This window comes from Crocodylus porosus, unplaced genomic scaffold, assembly GCF_001723895.1.
Source record: "Crocodylus porosus isolate Cpor-Errol unplaced genomic scaffold, CroPor_comp1, whole genome shotgun sequence".
Taxonomy (NCBI): Eukaryota; Metazoa; Chordata; order Crocodylia; family Crocodylidae; genus Crocodylus; species Crocodylus porosus.
Genome location: NW_017728886.1, coordinates 12,497,863 through 12,510,149, shown reverse-complemented (window position 1 = coordinate 12,510,149; position 12,287 = coordinate 12,497,863).

Here is a 12,287-nt window from a genome sequence, read left to right as displayed (position 1 = left end):
ATTTATTCTAGAGAGGAGAAGACTTAGGGGATTGGATAGCAGCTTTCAGCTTCCTGCAGGGGAGTTACAGAGATGTTGGAGTTAAGTTGTTCTCAGTAGTAGAAGACAACAGAACAAGGAGGAATGGTCTCAAGTTGCAGCAAGAGAAGTTTAGGTTAGCTACTAGGAAAAACTTGGTGCTAGCAGGGTGGTGAAGCACTGGTAGAGTGGTGGACTCTCCATCCTTAGAGGTTTTTAAGATCCAGCTCCTCAAAGCCCTGGCTGGAATGATCTAGATGGGGATGGTCCTGCTCTGAGCAGGGGGTTGGACTAGATGACCTCCTAAGGTCCCTTCCAACCCTCATTTTCTATTATTCTCATTGCCTTAAAATCAGTTGCCTTTCTCAATCTACTGGACGAACAGAGTCCAGATACCATACAGAGTCCAAATTCAGGCCATATCTGGGTTTTAACTTCATTTACCAAGGCAGCAGCAGTAAAACAAGAATGTTCAGCTAAAGCCTTTATTTAAGGCTTGGCTGTTCCTTCTTCAGGCCTGCTCGGCCCACATCCAAATCCCTGGGAGCTGCTCCAGCTTAGCTGATATAAGAATCAGGGAGGAATAAGGGCAGATCTACACAGCAAGTTTCATGCAGTGAGTATCCTATCTCCCAAGCATGATGTTGTATTCCCATAGATGTGTGCAGAGGTGTAACTACCAATTTCAGCATCTTGGGTGCTGTCAAGTGCAGGGGAGATGGGGTGGCAAGTACAGTACAGCAGGGCTCAAGTGCAGGGGTGCCAAGCGTTAGCTCAGTACACGATCTCAAAGACCCCCAGCTGCTGCCACCACGCTATGAACTTGTCCACACCCTGGCTGCTGCTACCACTGTATGAGATCCCCAGGGACTGCCATTCTGGTGCCCCTCTAAACTGTTACACCATTAGAAGTGTGGCACTATGCATGGCAACTGAGTAGCCCTACTTAGAGTCATGGCTAAATTGCAGGCCTGCACTGCCATGCAAACATGCAATGGTCCTTCTGATTCTGGTGGTGATACTGCCTGGGGCATTAGTTTGTACTAGAGACATACCCCACTTGTACAAGTGAGCCAATAAACCCACTTACCCTATCCCAACAGCGTCAGTGCCTGCTAACATAATGACATATTTTAGGCAAATGTTACCCGACTTACCTGTACAGCCCATTTGATAAACCTATGGAGTAAAAATGCCCTGCCCCACATTCATACTAAAGCTGGACAGAAACCAGCTATACAGATAGTGCTTGGAAATGTGTAATGTCTGTATAGCTGCGTGGACATTTTTGTGGCATGATAATAACTTTGCATTCGCAGCAAATTTAAATTTACTGTGCGATTAACCAGTTAATTGCATAATAATTATGTTACGTGTGTGTCCAGTCTTATTTTGTGCATGTGGCCGGTCTAAATGTATTGCATGATTAACCAGATAATTTCAAAATATATGTAATGTGGCAGGGGCCAAAGTAACTGAAAGTAACAACTTCAAGTCTCCTCTCTAGATTGAGGAAATTATGAATTTACTAAGGGGGAAGAAACCAGTTGCATCTGTTCAGTAGTTATATTTAGTCATCTTTGCTGAAGCCTGGCAGAGGTGTTCTATAAGCACTGAAGTTGTTCAGAAAACTTTATTTTTTCCAGTGAGAGGCAAGGACTTTTAGTGATAACATTTACTGGACTACCTTTATAGTTAGGAGAACATTTTTTCTAATGGTGCTAGTCAAATCTGACTAGATTCTATGAAAGATTGTTTCATTTGAGTACTTTTGGTCAACCTGAAATGAAATGTTTGTGTCGATTATTTTCTGGTTCATGCAGCAAAATGAAACATCATGTATTCAGACCTCCCTCAGTACCTCCCTTTCACCTTTGCCCTGCGAATTCCTACCGTGACATTATCTTTACTTGCTTAGTCCTAGAGACCATTGTGCAGCCTCCTCCTACTGTTGGCAATCCTCCTGCCAGCAGGACGACACCTTTGTCCACCTTTACTAACACAATCTGTGGTATTCGGCACTGAAATCAAGCGAGCTCAGCCTATCAAGGCACACATGCACCTCTTTTCTTATCAGCGTCACAGCTCTGTCAAGCTGCTGTAACTAATCTCTCTAGCATTTAGTACAACTACATCCAGCACAGTGGGCAGAGCTGGCATGCCTTCAGATAAATGCTGGAATTCAAATCTACAGAAAAGAATACAGACAAGAAGACATTCTCTTATTCCTTCCTCTAGTCTGTTTATTATGAACTCAAAGATTTTAAGGTCAAAACTAACTGGCCAGTCTCCAAGGCTACCCTCTTGGAGTACATACACATGCCTTAGAACTTCACCTAGCTACTTTTGTACTGAGCACAATCCTGTGCAACACGTTGAGGCATATCTATCTTCTATAAGGGCATCTTGTCTTTTTTACTTGGAAGCCTTCAAGAGGTGAAGAATCCAACGTTTATTTCTCTTTTGAGTTTGTTAACCTTTGCATCACCATCATCTAACAAGTCACAGGACTTATCACCACCTACAGGGAGAATGCATTAAGGTAGTGTTTGTTACAATCTGACAGAGAAATGTTGGGGGGCGGGGATGGATTTAAACATATTCAAACAATTCTACACTCAAGAAATGTTTGATGAGCCAGGATCTTAAAATCAGAATTAAAAATGTGAATGTTATGTTGCCTTGGCTCTGGCTTTTCTGATCCTTGACCATGAAACAGTGCTACAGGGTGGTGTAAAGCGTAACGCTGACTATAGGTGACCCCAACAGCTCCAACTCTAATGTGTTTATGGATTGAGATAAATATATAACTGATTTCTTTATATTTACTAGGGCTGTGTGAAGCTCCGGTCCCTGATTCGATTTGGCAGAGATTCGGCCCAATTTGGTGGCCGAATCTCCAAATCGAATCAGAGGATCCTTTAATCTCTCTGAATCAAATTGGAACCCTCCAAATCGATTTGGAGATATTCAGAAAGATTTGGACACAGACACAGCTTTAAATGTTTTTTCTAGATACCTCTCAGTAGCAGGCAGATCTAGCTGGTAGGTGGCTCTGTGGTGCAATGGATAGTGCATTAGACTTCTAGCCAGTGAAGGGATTCAAGGATTCTGGGTTCAAGTTCTGGTAGAGTTGCACTTTTCTCTTGCTGGGGTCACTTGATCCTAGCTGACTTCCTGCTTATGGTGGAGGGGCTGGACCTGATGATCTCATGAGGTCCCTTCCAGGCCCTAATGAATTCTGTGATGCTGGGGAGCATGGAGTGAAGTACTTCTGGGTTTGCTGCCAAGCGTGTGGAGGGCCTCCCTGCACTCCTGTGGGATGCTCCATGTGCCCCAGCATAGCAGCATTCACAAGCCATGCTGGTACCTCAAGGTATGTAGAAAAAACATTTAAAGCCGTGTCTATGTCCGAATTGCTGATTCTCTGAATCAGCATCAAATCTTCAGGTTCAGATTTGGCTGAGTCAAATCAGGGATAGTGATCCAAATCAACTAATCAAATCACTGTCCCTGATTCGGGCTCAATCTGAATCCAAATCGAATAGGGCTGACTTCACACACCCCTAATATTTACCCCAGTCATAGCGAGAGACTGTTTTTCTCATTTATGCTGGTGAGAGCAGCCGGATTCTTGTCTCTCAGCTAAGCACCATAGGCCTTATCTGAAAAGGGATGCAAGTCCCTAAAGTCCATTTAAGAGTTTAGGTGCTTAAATACCTTTTAGGATCTAAGACCTTATGTCCACTGCTGCAGAAAACTGACTCTTTCTCACCTGGTCCACTTGCACCATTAACCAAGTGCTGAATTTTCAAACTATGCCAGGAGCATGAAAAGATCTCAGTGGTTGCTTGTAGCAACTAACTTTACAGTCTTTCTGTCAGGACCCCTGGGGCTTGAACCCAGGTTCCAGGCAGAGGCCTGAACCACACAGCAGTCCTCCTGTGAGATCCCCAATGGGAGATTGTGTTACCCAGAAAAAACAGTGGGGGCCACAGGGCCCTGGTGGGAGGATTATAAAACTCTCCCACTTCCTGCAGGCCCTTGTCTCTGCAAAAATATCCCTAGTATCCTTGTTGTGGATCTCTGTGCCTGATTCTAGTGCTCCTGCTCCTGTCCTGGACTTCCTGGCTCTGAACCCCTGTCTTGCTCTTGTCGTGGACCCACCTGCCTTATCTGTGCTTTGCTCGTGTCTCACTTCTGTGGACCATCCTGCCTGCTGGATCCTGTATGTTGGCTTCCTTAGCTCCTGATATCCACTCTGGCTCTGACCACAGTCTTACTTGATCTCCTGGCACAAACCACTGGACTCAAGACTGACACCTGGTACTATGGCCTTTGGTTTGCCTTCTGGACCTATGGTATTGGAAACCCTTAATTTTAGAGCCCTGACCACTCACATCCAGGTCATACCTGTGACACCCCGAGCACTAACTGAGAATAAATATTTGTGCTGCCAAAATTTTTGGAAAGAAGAAATAAAGACAAAATCTCTGAGAGAAAGAAAGAATGTTTCAAAGGCTCTGGGAATATTTTTCCTGGTGGAGTACTGCCTCCATGGAGTATTCCTATTTAACCAGTGATAAAAATCACCCCTATGAGAGATTAACTTGGATAATACCACTAGTGTTTATGATGCACTCAGAAGATATAATGAAGGGAGTCATACATGTACGTAGATAGGCAGAACAGCCTAAGATGCGAGAAGGCTGCTTGCTCTCTTTCTAGTGTGGAGAGTTTGAGGCTTTCATCAAGAACTAAGTTTAAGAGAATGTTAATTCTCTCTGCCACTTGAGAAGAGTAACATTTGGTGCAAGAGTTTGAAGGCAGAGGTGTTTTCGGGGGGGGAGGGGGAAGAGTTGGTATATTGCTTCTCTTCTTTCCTCTCCCCCCCCTCCAAAATACAGTAATTTGGACCCTTGTTTTTGAGGCAATATTAACAAATTTATTTCCAATAATTTGGTGCACAACTGTGTGATTCTCACCACAACCTTTTCCAATCTCAGTTTGATAGGGTATGTTAAACGAGAAACTGCCTAGGGCAGTCCCACAGGTTGGTGATGGCCGAGAGACCAGTGCAAACTCAAAAGAGTCAACAGCCAGTAGTGACCTTGGCTCTTCCACGAAAACAGTCCTGGGACTTCCGGTTCCTGTCTTCGTGCAGAGCTGTTAGGTGCAAGCCACACTTGGCACTGATGCCATCTTTCAGATACCAATCCAAACAACTCCATTTTGTAATGAAGGGAGAAACTACATAATTTTCTACCTACTTTATCTTTATTCCCAAGTTGGTTTTGATCATACTCCATGTGACAAACATGATCAGTTCTTAGCAGAGGGGACTGGGATGAGAGTAGGGACTATCAAGCTGTAGGCAGGGCTATTCAGAATCCTGAAGGTGAGGACAAAGGTCTTGAACCTGATGTAGAAAGGTGGAAGATTTGAGCAGGGAGGCAGTGTGGGCAGAATAATGCAAGAAAGTGATTACTGCAGGAGAGCAATGACCAAGGTGTCACCCCCAAGAGCGCATGTTCCAAAAGTGGCTTTACTGCATCACCCAATTAATGTGCCTGTTGTGATAACAAGCTAGAAGTGCACTATTGTGGAGAAAGAAGATGCAGGAACCATATCAAGAAAAACAGTGGCACCATACTGCTCTTCAGATGGTATCAACAGTAATAACTATTCTACCTGTACCCTAAAACTATTCAAGGTTTTTTTGTTTTGTTTTTTTACAAAAGTATGATCATCACACTCAGAGAGTAATCCTCAATGGTTCAATGTCTAGTTGAGAGGAGATGTCAAGTGGAGTTCTCCAGGGGCAGATCCTGGATCTAGTATTATTCAACATCATCTTCTTTTGGTATTATTTGACATCTTCATTTATGTTCAACATATTCATTAATGATTTGGACAATGAGATCAAGTGCATGCTGTAGCAGTTCACGGGTCTGTCCCTGGTGCCTGATGGTCCCTGGGTTCAGACCCACCTGCCACATCCTCTAAACCCCACCTTGCTTCCAGTCTTTTTCCTGCTATGCCTTTGATATCATCAATAATATACCGTGGAGGCATTCCCTGGAGGCCAGGAGCAGTTTCTCCGGTAGTCCCCCCTTCTGATTCTGTTCTTGGGCTTCTATACCCCAAATTCAGTCCCAGGGTCTCTGTGCTTCTCTAGGGGTAGTTCCCTTTTAAGGCAGTCCCCCTCAGAGAAAATATGTTAGGGCTTCAACCTTCCCAGGTTTAGCTCCTTTCTTTCTCTGGCTAAGCCCTCAGTCTAGGTCTACTGCCTTGGACCTCAGCTCTTCATGTCCCTACCTAGAGGAGATCTCAACCTGCAGAACTCTGTTGACACTCTGCTACGTGTCCTCCAAATCTCCCCCATAGCCACAAGCCAAACCTTCAGTCAAACTTAAACACAAAACATCAACCCAGACCGTTCAATTCAAATATAAACCCTGTCCTTGAGAATCTGCTTATTCTAGTCTTCCTACCTAGGGCTGGCCTGTTTCCCCAGCCTTGCAGGTATTCACTTGGCCTGCCACACTCCTTCCCATAGTCAGTTTTGTTCAGAGCTCCTTACCCTGTAGCAGCCAGGGTCACACTGCTCCCTCCAAGTCCAAAGGCTGGGCCTAATGTGCACCAGCCCCCTTCTGACCCAGGAGAGAGCTCTTAACCCAGCTCTATCAGCTGGGCTGAGAGCTGGCGTTGGCCCAGGTGCTGCTGATAAGCTCGTCAGCAGGCTGCCATTCTGTGGTGGCTTTGGGCTCAATTTACATGGGTCACTCACACCTGCTGCCCTCTGCCATCAGGCTTTCTGCAGCCTGCCCTTGCTATACTCCCCCTTCCTTGTAACAAAGGTGGAGTTCCCTGTTATAATGCTTAGCAGATTTGTGGATGACACCAAGTTGGGTGGAATTAAAGACATTCTGGAGGGCAGAGCTTCAGTCTGGAATGACCTAGATAGACTGAAATGGCCTACAGGCCACGAGATGAGATTCAACGAGTTCAAAATCCTGCACTTGATGTGGAATAGTTGCATGCACGAATACAGACTGCAGAAAAGGAACTGGGGGTTACAGTAGACCGTACGCTGAATATAACAAGCATGAGCTTGCTGAAAGAAAAGCCAACAGCGTCCTGGGTTGTATTAACAGGATTGTTACTTGCAAATCAAAGGAAGTCTATTCAGCACTGATGAGGTTTCACCTAGAGTACTGTGTCCAGTTTTGGGCCCAACACTTCAAGAAGGCTGTGGGCAGATTGAAAAGAGCCAAGTGCAGAGGGACAAAAAAGCTGAGGGTCCTATGTAGCAAGACTTATGAGGAAAGGCTGAAAGAACTAGAGTTATATAGTTTGGAAAAGAAAACTGAGGGTGGATTTGATAACAGTCTTCAAATATCTGAAGGATGATTACAGAAAAAATGGAGATGGGCTTTCTCCATGACCAATAAGGGACAGAACTAGGAGCAATAGCCTCAAACTGCAGCAGAGGAAATTTAGGCTGGATATTAGGAGAAAATTTCTGCCCACAAGGATGATTAAGGATTGTAACAAGCTACCTAGAGAAACTGTAGAATCTCCACCCTTGGAAATTGTTAACAGCAGGTTAGATAGCCACTTGCCTGGGATGTTTTAGTCAGGGGCAATCCTCTCTCGAGCAAGGGGGCTGCACTAGATGAGCTTGTGGCGTCTCTTCCAGCCCTGCTGTGATTCCAGTTATTTTTTTGAGTTAAGGCACAAGCCAGGCTTTTATAGCAGGGGTGAGCTAGTTGCAATAGAAGCATTTAAAGGGAATTTAAAGACATTTGCTTTGGCTTAAAAAGAAAATGGAGCCATTCCTTGTGTCTCTATAGAGCAGCAATAACTGAAATGAAGCATCCAGAATTTCTGCCACTAAAACAGTATCGAGGAATAGAGCCATTCACTCAGCTAGTGGGAGGCTCCCTTCATCCATACAAGTCAACCAGGCTCATAAAAAACTGTAAGGAGAGCCTAAGGACTCCCAGTTATTAAAAGCTGGAGCTTTGTTGTCTGCCTGATGCTGGAATTGAAAACTACATAGATCTGTGAATGAGAAACAAAGACTGTGTGTGCACATACACATACACGCATGGGTGTACAAGTGGCTGCAAGGTGGGGAGAAGAGATCAGGAAAGGGCAGTGCCTGAAGGAAAGAAGTTACAAAACCACTAGGTAAAATGGAGCCGCATCCTAAATGCTCTAAGTAAGTGCTGTTTCGTGAAGATCTGCACATTCAGGCACTCTTTGCACACATACTCACACACTCTTTATGGCTTCATCTTTGGTAGACCAGCTGCATTTAAGTTCACTTCAGTTATTTTCAAAATGTATTGTAGGCAAAGGATTAGGCTGTAATTTTGCCGAGCAGAAACTGTCATTTTCTTCTGTGTTTGTGCAGCACCTGGCACACTGGATCCTAGCTCATGCCTGAAATCCTAGGTGCTACCACAACACAAGGAAATAATAAATAATGCTGGAAACCTGATGCAACCTGCAAACAGCAGGTAATGTTCATTCAGGAATGACATTATTTTTCTCTGTTTTCTAAAACTGCTCCATGGGGCAGGGGGTAATATGTTTTTAAGTTGAACAAAAACAAGAGAGACATGAAGTCATTAGCTTCCATTTTCTTCTCATGTTTTGTAACGGCAACCCCTTGGTTTCTTTTTTATATTTTTTCAGCCTTTCACTTCCTATTATGTACATTGGTACACTGGCTGGCTCTAACTGCTTTGTGCTGATCCAGGCACACAAAGAATCTATAAAACCACTTTAACTGGGCAGCTAAGCTTGGTTTACAGCTGTTTTGTGTTGCTGGAGCAGAGTAAGGCAGCCCTAGTCTAACTACTGAACCTGATCTGAATTAATTTTTTACACATAGTTGGGTCTTAAAACATAACATAAAAGTTGCCTTAACAGGATCAAGCCTCTCAAACCATTTTGTTCCTCATTGTTGACCCGAATGAATGTTTTATTGCTTTAACTCGCCTACTCATAGGACTAAAGATTATTTCATAAGTGCTGGTGGAACTGAGGCAGACATTTACACAGTTGTGTTTATGTTGTGTGCTTTCTGTAACAGGGATTGATCTGATAGCATCTTGCATCATGACCTCTTGCTCATGAAACCTTATGCGTCTCAAATTCAGTTAATCCATAAGATGCATCTCTACCCTGTCTTCTGCCTGACTTCAAAATAACAGGGCTAACTACCTCTCTCTGCTCAGGGATTGATGCATGTTATGAACATCTTCACAGTGATTGCACTCCAAAGAGGCCATAAACACATTTACAATAAATAGTACTTGTTGAACGCTGTGTTTTCAACAGACACCACTAGTAAAGAGTAACTACACAGAGTACTCTTTAATCCCATAAAAATAGCAAGCCTGAGTAAAAAATACTATTGTCCACAAACCATTTTGACTGGCATTAGTTACATTACCTTGCTCTGATCCTTTATCGCATCTGGTAGTAGTTATTCCTTGTATCAAGGGACTGCTGAGAACCAGTGGTTAGTCTGTTATTTTGCCCAAGTAACATAAGGCTGACGGGCCTATCGTTACCTAGGTGGTCTTATTTGCCCTTTTTAAATATTGGCACAACATCAGCTTTCTTCTGTTCTGCTGGAACGTCCTGCGTGTTCCAGGAAATACTAAACATTAATGTTAATGGTCCATAGGCCTCCATGGCTCCTTTTCCTCAGATACTTGGATGCAAGTTATCTAAATACACTCAGATTAAAGTGTTTACCTTGAATGAATACCATATGGAAAACAGTGCACAAAAACGTGTGCGCACACGGCAAAAAGAATAGTTTACTGTGGTATCTATGAAGCTTCTCTAGACAGATTATGGTTGATCCTGATCCGGCACAGGGTGAGCGAGTGAGCAAATCCACATGGAGACACCCCACCCAGCCTTCAGGACACAGTCCCCAGGATCAGGGGTCACAGAAGGCTGCACTGCCACTGATCCAGGACTCCTTAGAGGAGAGAGGATGAGGCAAGGCAGGTGAGAGCCATAGCCTGCCTCCCTTCTGCTCTGGCCATCTGAGCTCTGCTGACACATGGAGGAGATCATAGTCCATTGGGCCAATGCCTGTGGAGCCTCTCCCCAGTGGCTAGGGCTGTGCGAAGCTTTGGTCCCTGATTCAATTTAGTGGAGATTCAACCCTATTCGGTGGCTGTATCTCCGAATCAAATCAGAGGACCCTTTAATCTCTCCGAATCAAATCAGAACCCTCCGAATTGATTCAGAAAGGTTCAGAGATTCGGATGTAGACACAGTTTTAAATGTTTTTTCTACATACCTCTAGGTAGCAGACAGACCTAGCTAGTAGGTGGCTCTGTGGCGCAATGGGTCGGTCATTGGACTTTTAGAGGGTGAAGGGATTCAGAGGTTCTGGGTTGGAGTCACGTTTTTCTCTTGCTGGGGTCACTTGATCCCAGCTGACTTCCCGCCTATGGTGGGAGTGCTGGACCCGATGATCTCATGAGGTCCCTTCCAGCCCCTAATGTCTATGAAATCTATGGATATTGGGGGGCATGGAGTGAAGCACTTCTGGTTCACTTCTGAGTTCACCGCTGAGCACATGAAAGCCCGCACCCCTGTGGGATGCTCCATGTGCCCCAGCATCGCAGCCTTCACAAGCCACACTGGTACCTCAGGGTATGTAGAAAAAACATTTAAAGCTGTGTCTATGTCTGAATTGCTGATTCTCTGAATCAGCATTGAATCTTCAGATTCAGATTTGGCTGAATCAAATCAGGGACAGTGATCCGAATTAATGAATCAAATCACTGTCCCTGATTTGGACTGAATTCAAATCTGAATCGAATAGGGCCCACTTTGCACAACCCTACCAGTGGCTTCATCAAAACCCCTGAAGAAACTCTGCCTTAGGTGACTAGTGCTTGTCTGGACACTGTGAATGTCTGTATTGCAAACTATGAGCAGCTGCACTCTTCTGACTTACGCAGCTTGCCCTCTCTTGTATCCAAGGGTGGCCCAGGGAGTCGGTCAGTGTAGCCCTTGACCGTCAGTGCTCACAGCTGTTTTTAGTGCATGGTTTACTTAACTGCACGGTGTGTAGGACAGGGATTGACAACAACGTTCCAGCCATAATATCTCTGAAATTCCTTGCTTTGGTGGTTTTATAAGATTAAAACTTTCTTTCTGTGGTTGGGTTTATTTTGGAAGTTGACTTGTGCAAATAAGAACTGTAAAGACATATTCAACCTCATCTTCACTAAATCATGCCGTAATGTGTCAGGAACAAATTAAAAAGGGATAGAAAACCAAACACCCTGCTAAACACTGGGCAAATGTGATCTATGGGGCTCTAATTACATTGCTACTATATCAGTTACCTAGTAAGATTGTCTCACTAAATTAACAAGGTAGCAGGAAAACCACAGGATACATAATAAATACAAAGCCTGACACTGAATTAGCAAAGCATAAATGGTTTGATTTATTCTTTATAATAAAATCCTTTTTATTTACCTTCTGAAGCAAATGCTTTTTGGCAGTCTCCTAATTTCTGTTTTGTTATTTGCTAAATGCAGACTTGGCAAACCATTAATTCTTAGGATTTTCCTCATTATTAATACGGTGGTATTCAACTAGCACTTTTAAAAAACATTTTAGCATTAAAATCATGCAGGTATTTTGTGCCTTACTGATTATAGACAAAGATGTATGCACATCTACTCACACTAGATTCTCAGGGGATGTAAATTAAAGTAATTTGACTAAGCTAAGCAAATTTACATCAGTTTGGGATCTGGACCACCTGGCTACTGAAACCCTGCTAATGCAGCCCAGTATGTCGTTAGCGAGGACATACTGTTGATATCTGGAGAAAACCCTTCCTCCCCGTGTCCACAGCATTATGCTTTCCTCAGTACCATAAGACTATGTCTACAGAGCATCTTCTCTGAGCTAGCTTTGTTCTTCTTACCTCCAGGCAGGAAGCAGTATAACTGCATTAGCATGGCATCTGGGCTAATTAGCACCTGGCTACTTAGCTCCACTGACGGAAAGGGTATAGCCCCACATTAGGCCTCCTATCCTGTTGACATGCCTCTGCATAGCATTGCTGGGCCCTGTACAGACATACCCAAACACAATACTTTCAGAGGTTCCCAGCAAACAGACATTAAAAAAAGAAATAAGAAAACCTGTGAACAAATTCTCATCTGGGACCAGCTGAAATATTTTGTTTTGATTAAACAGCTTTT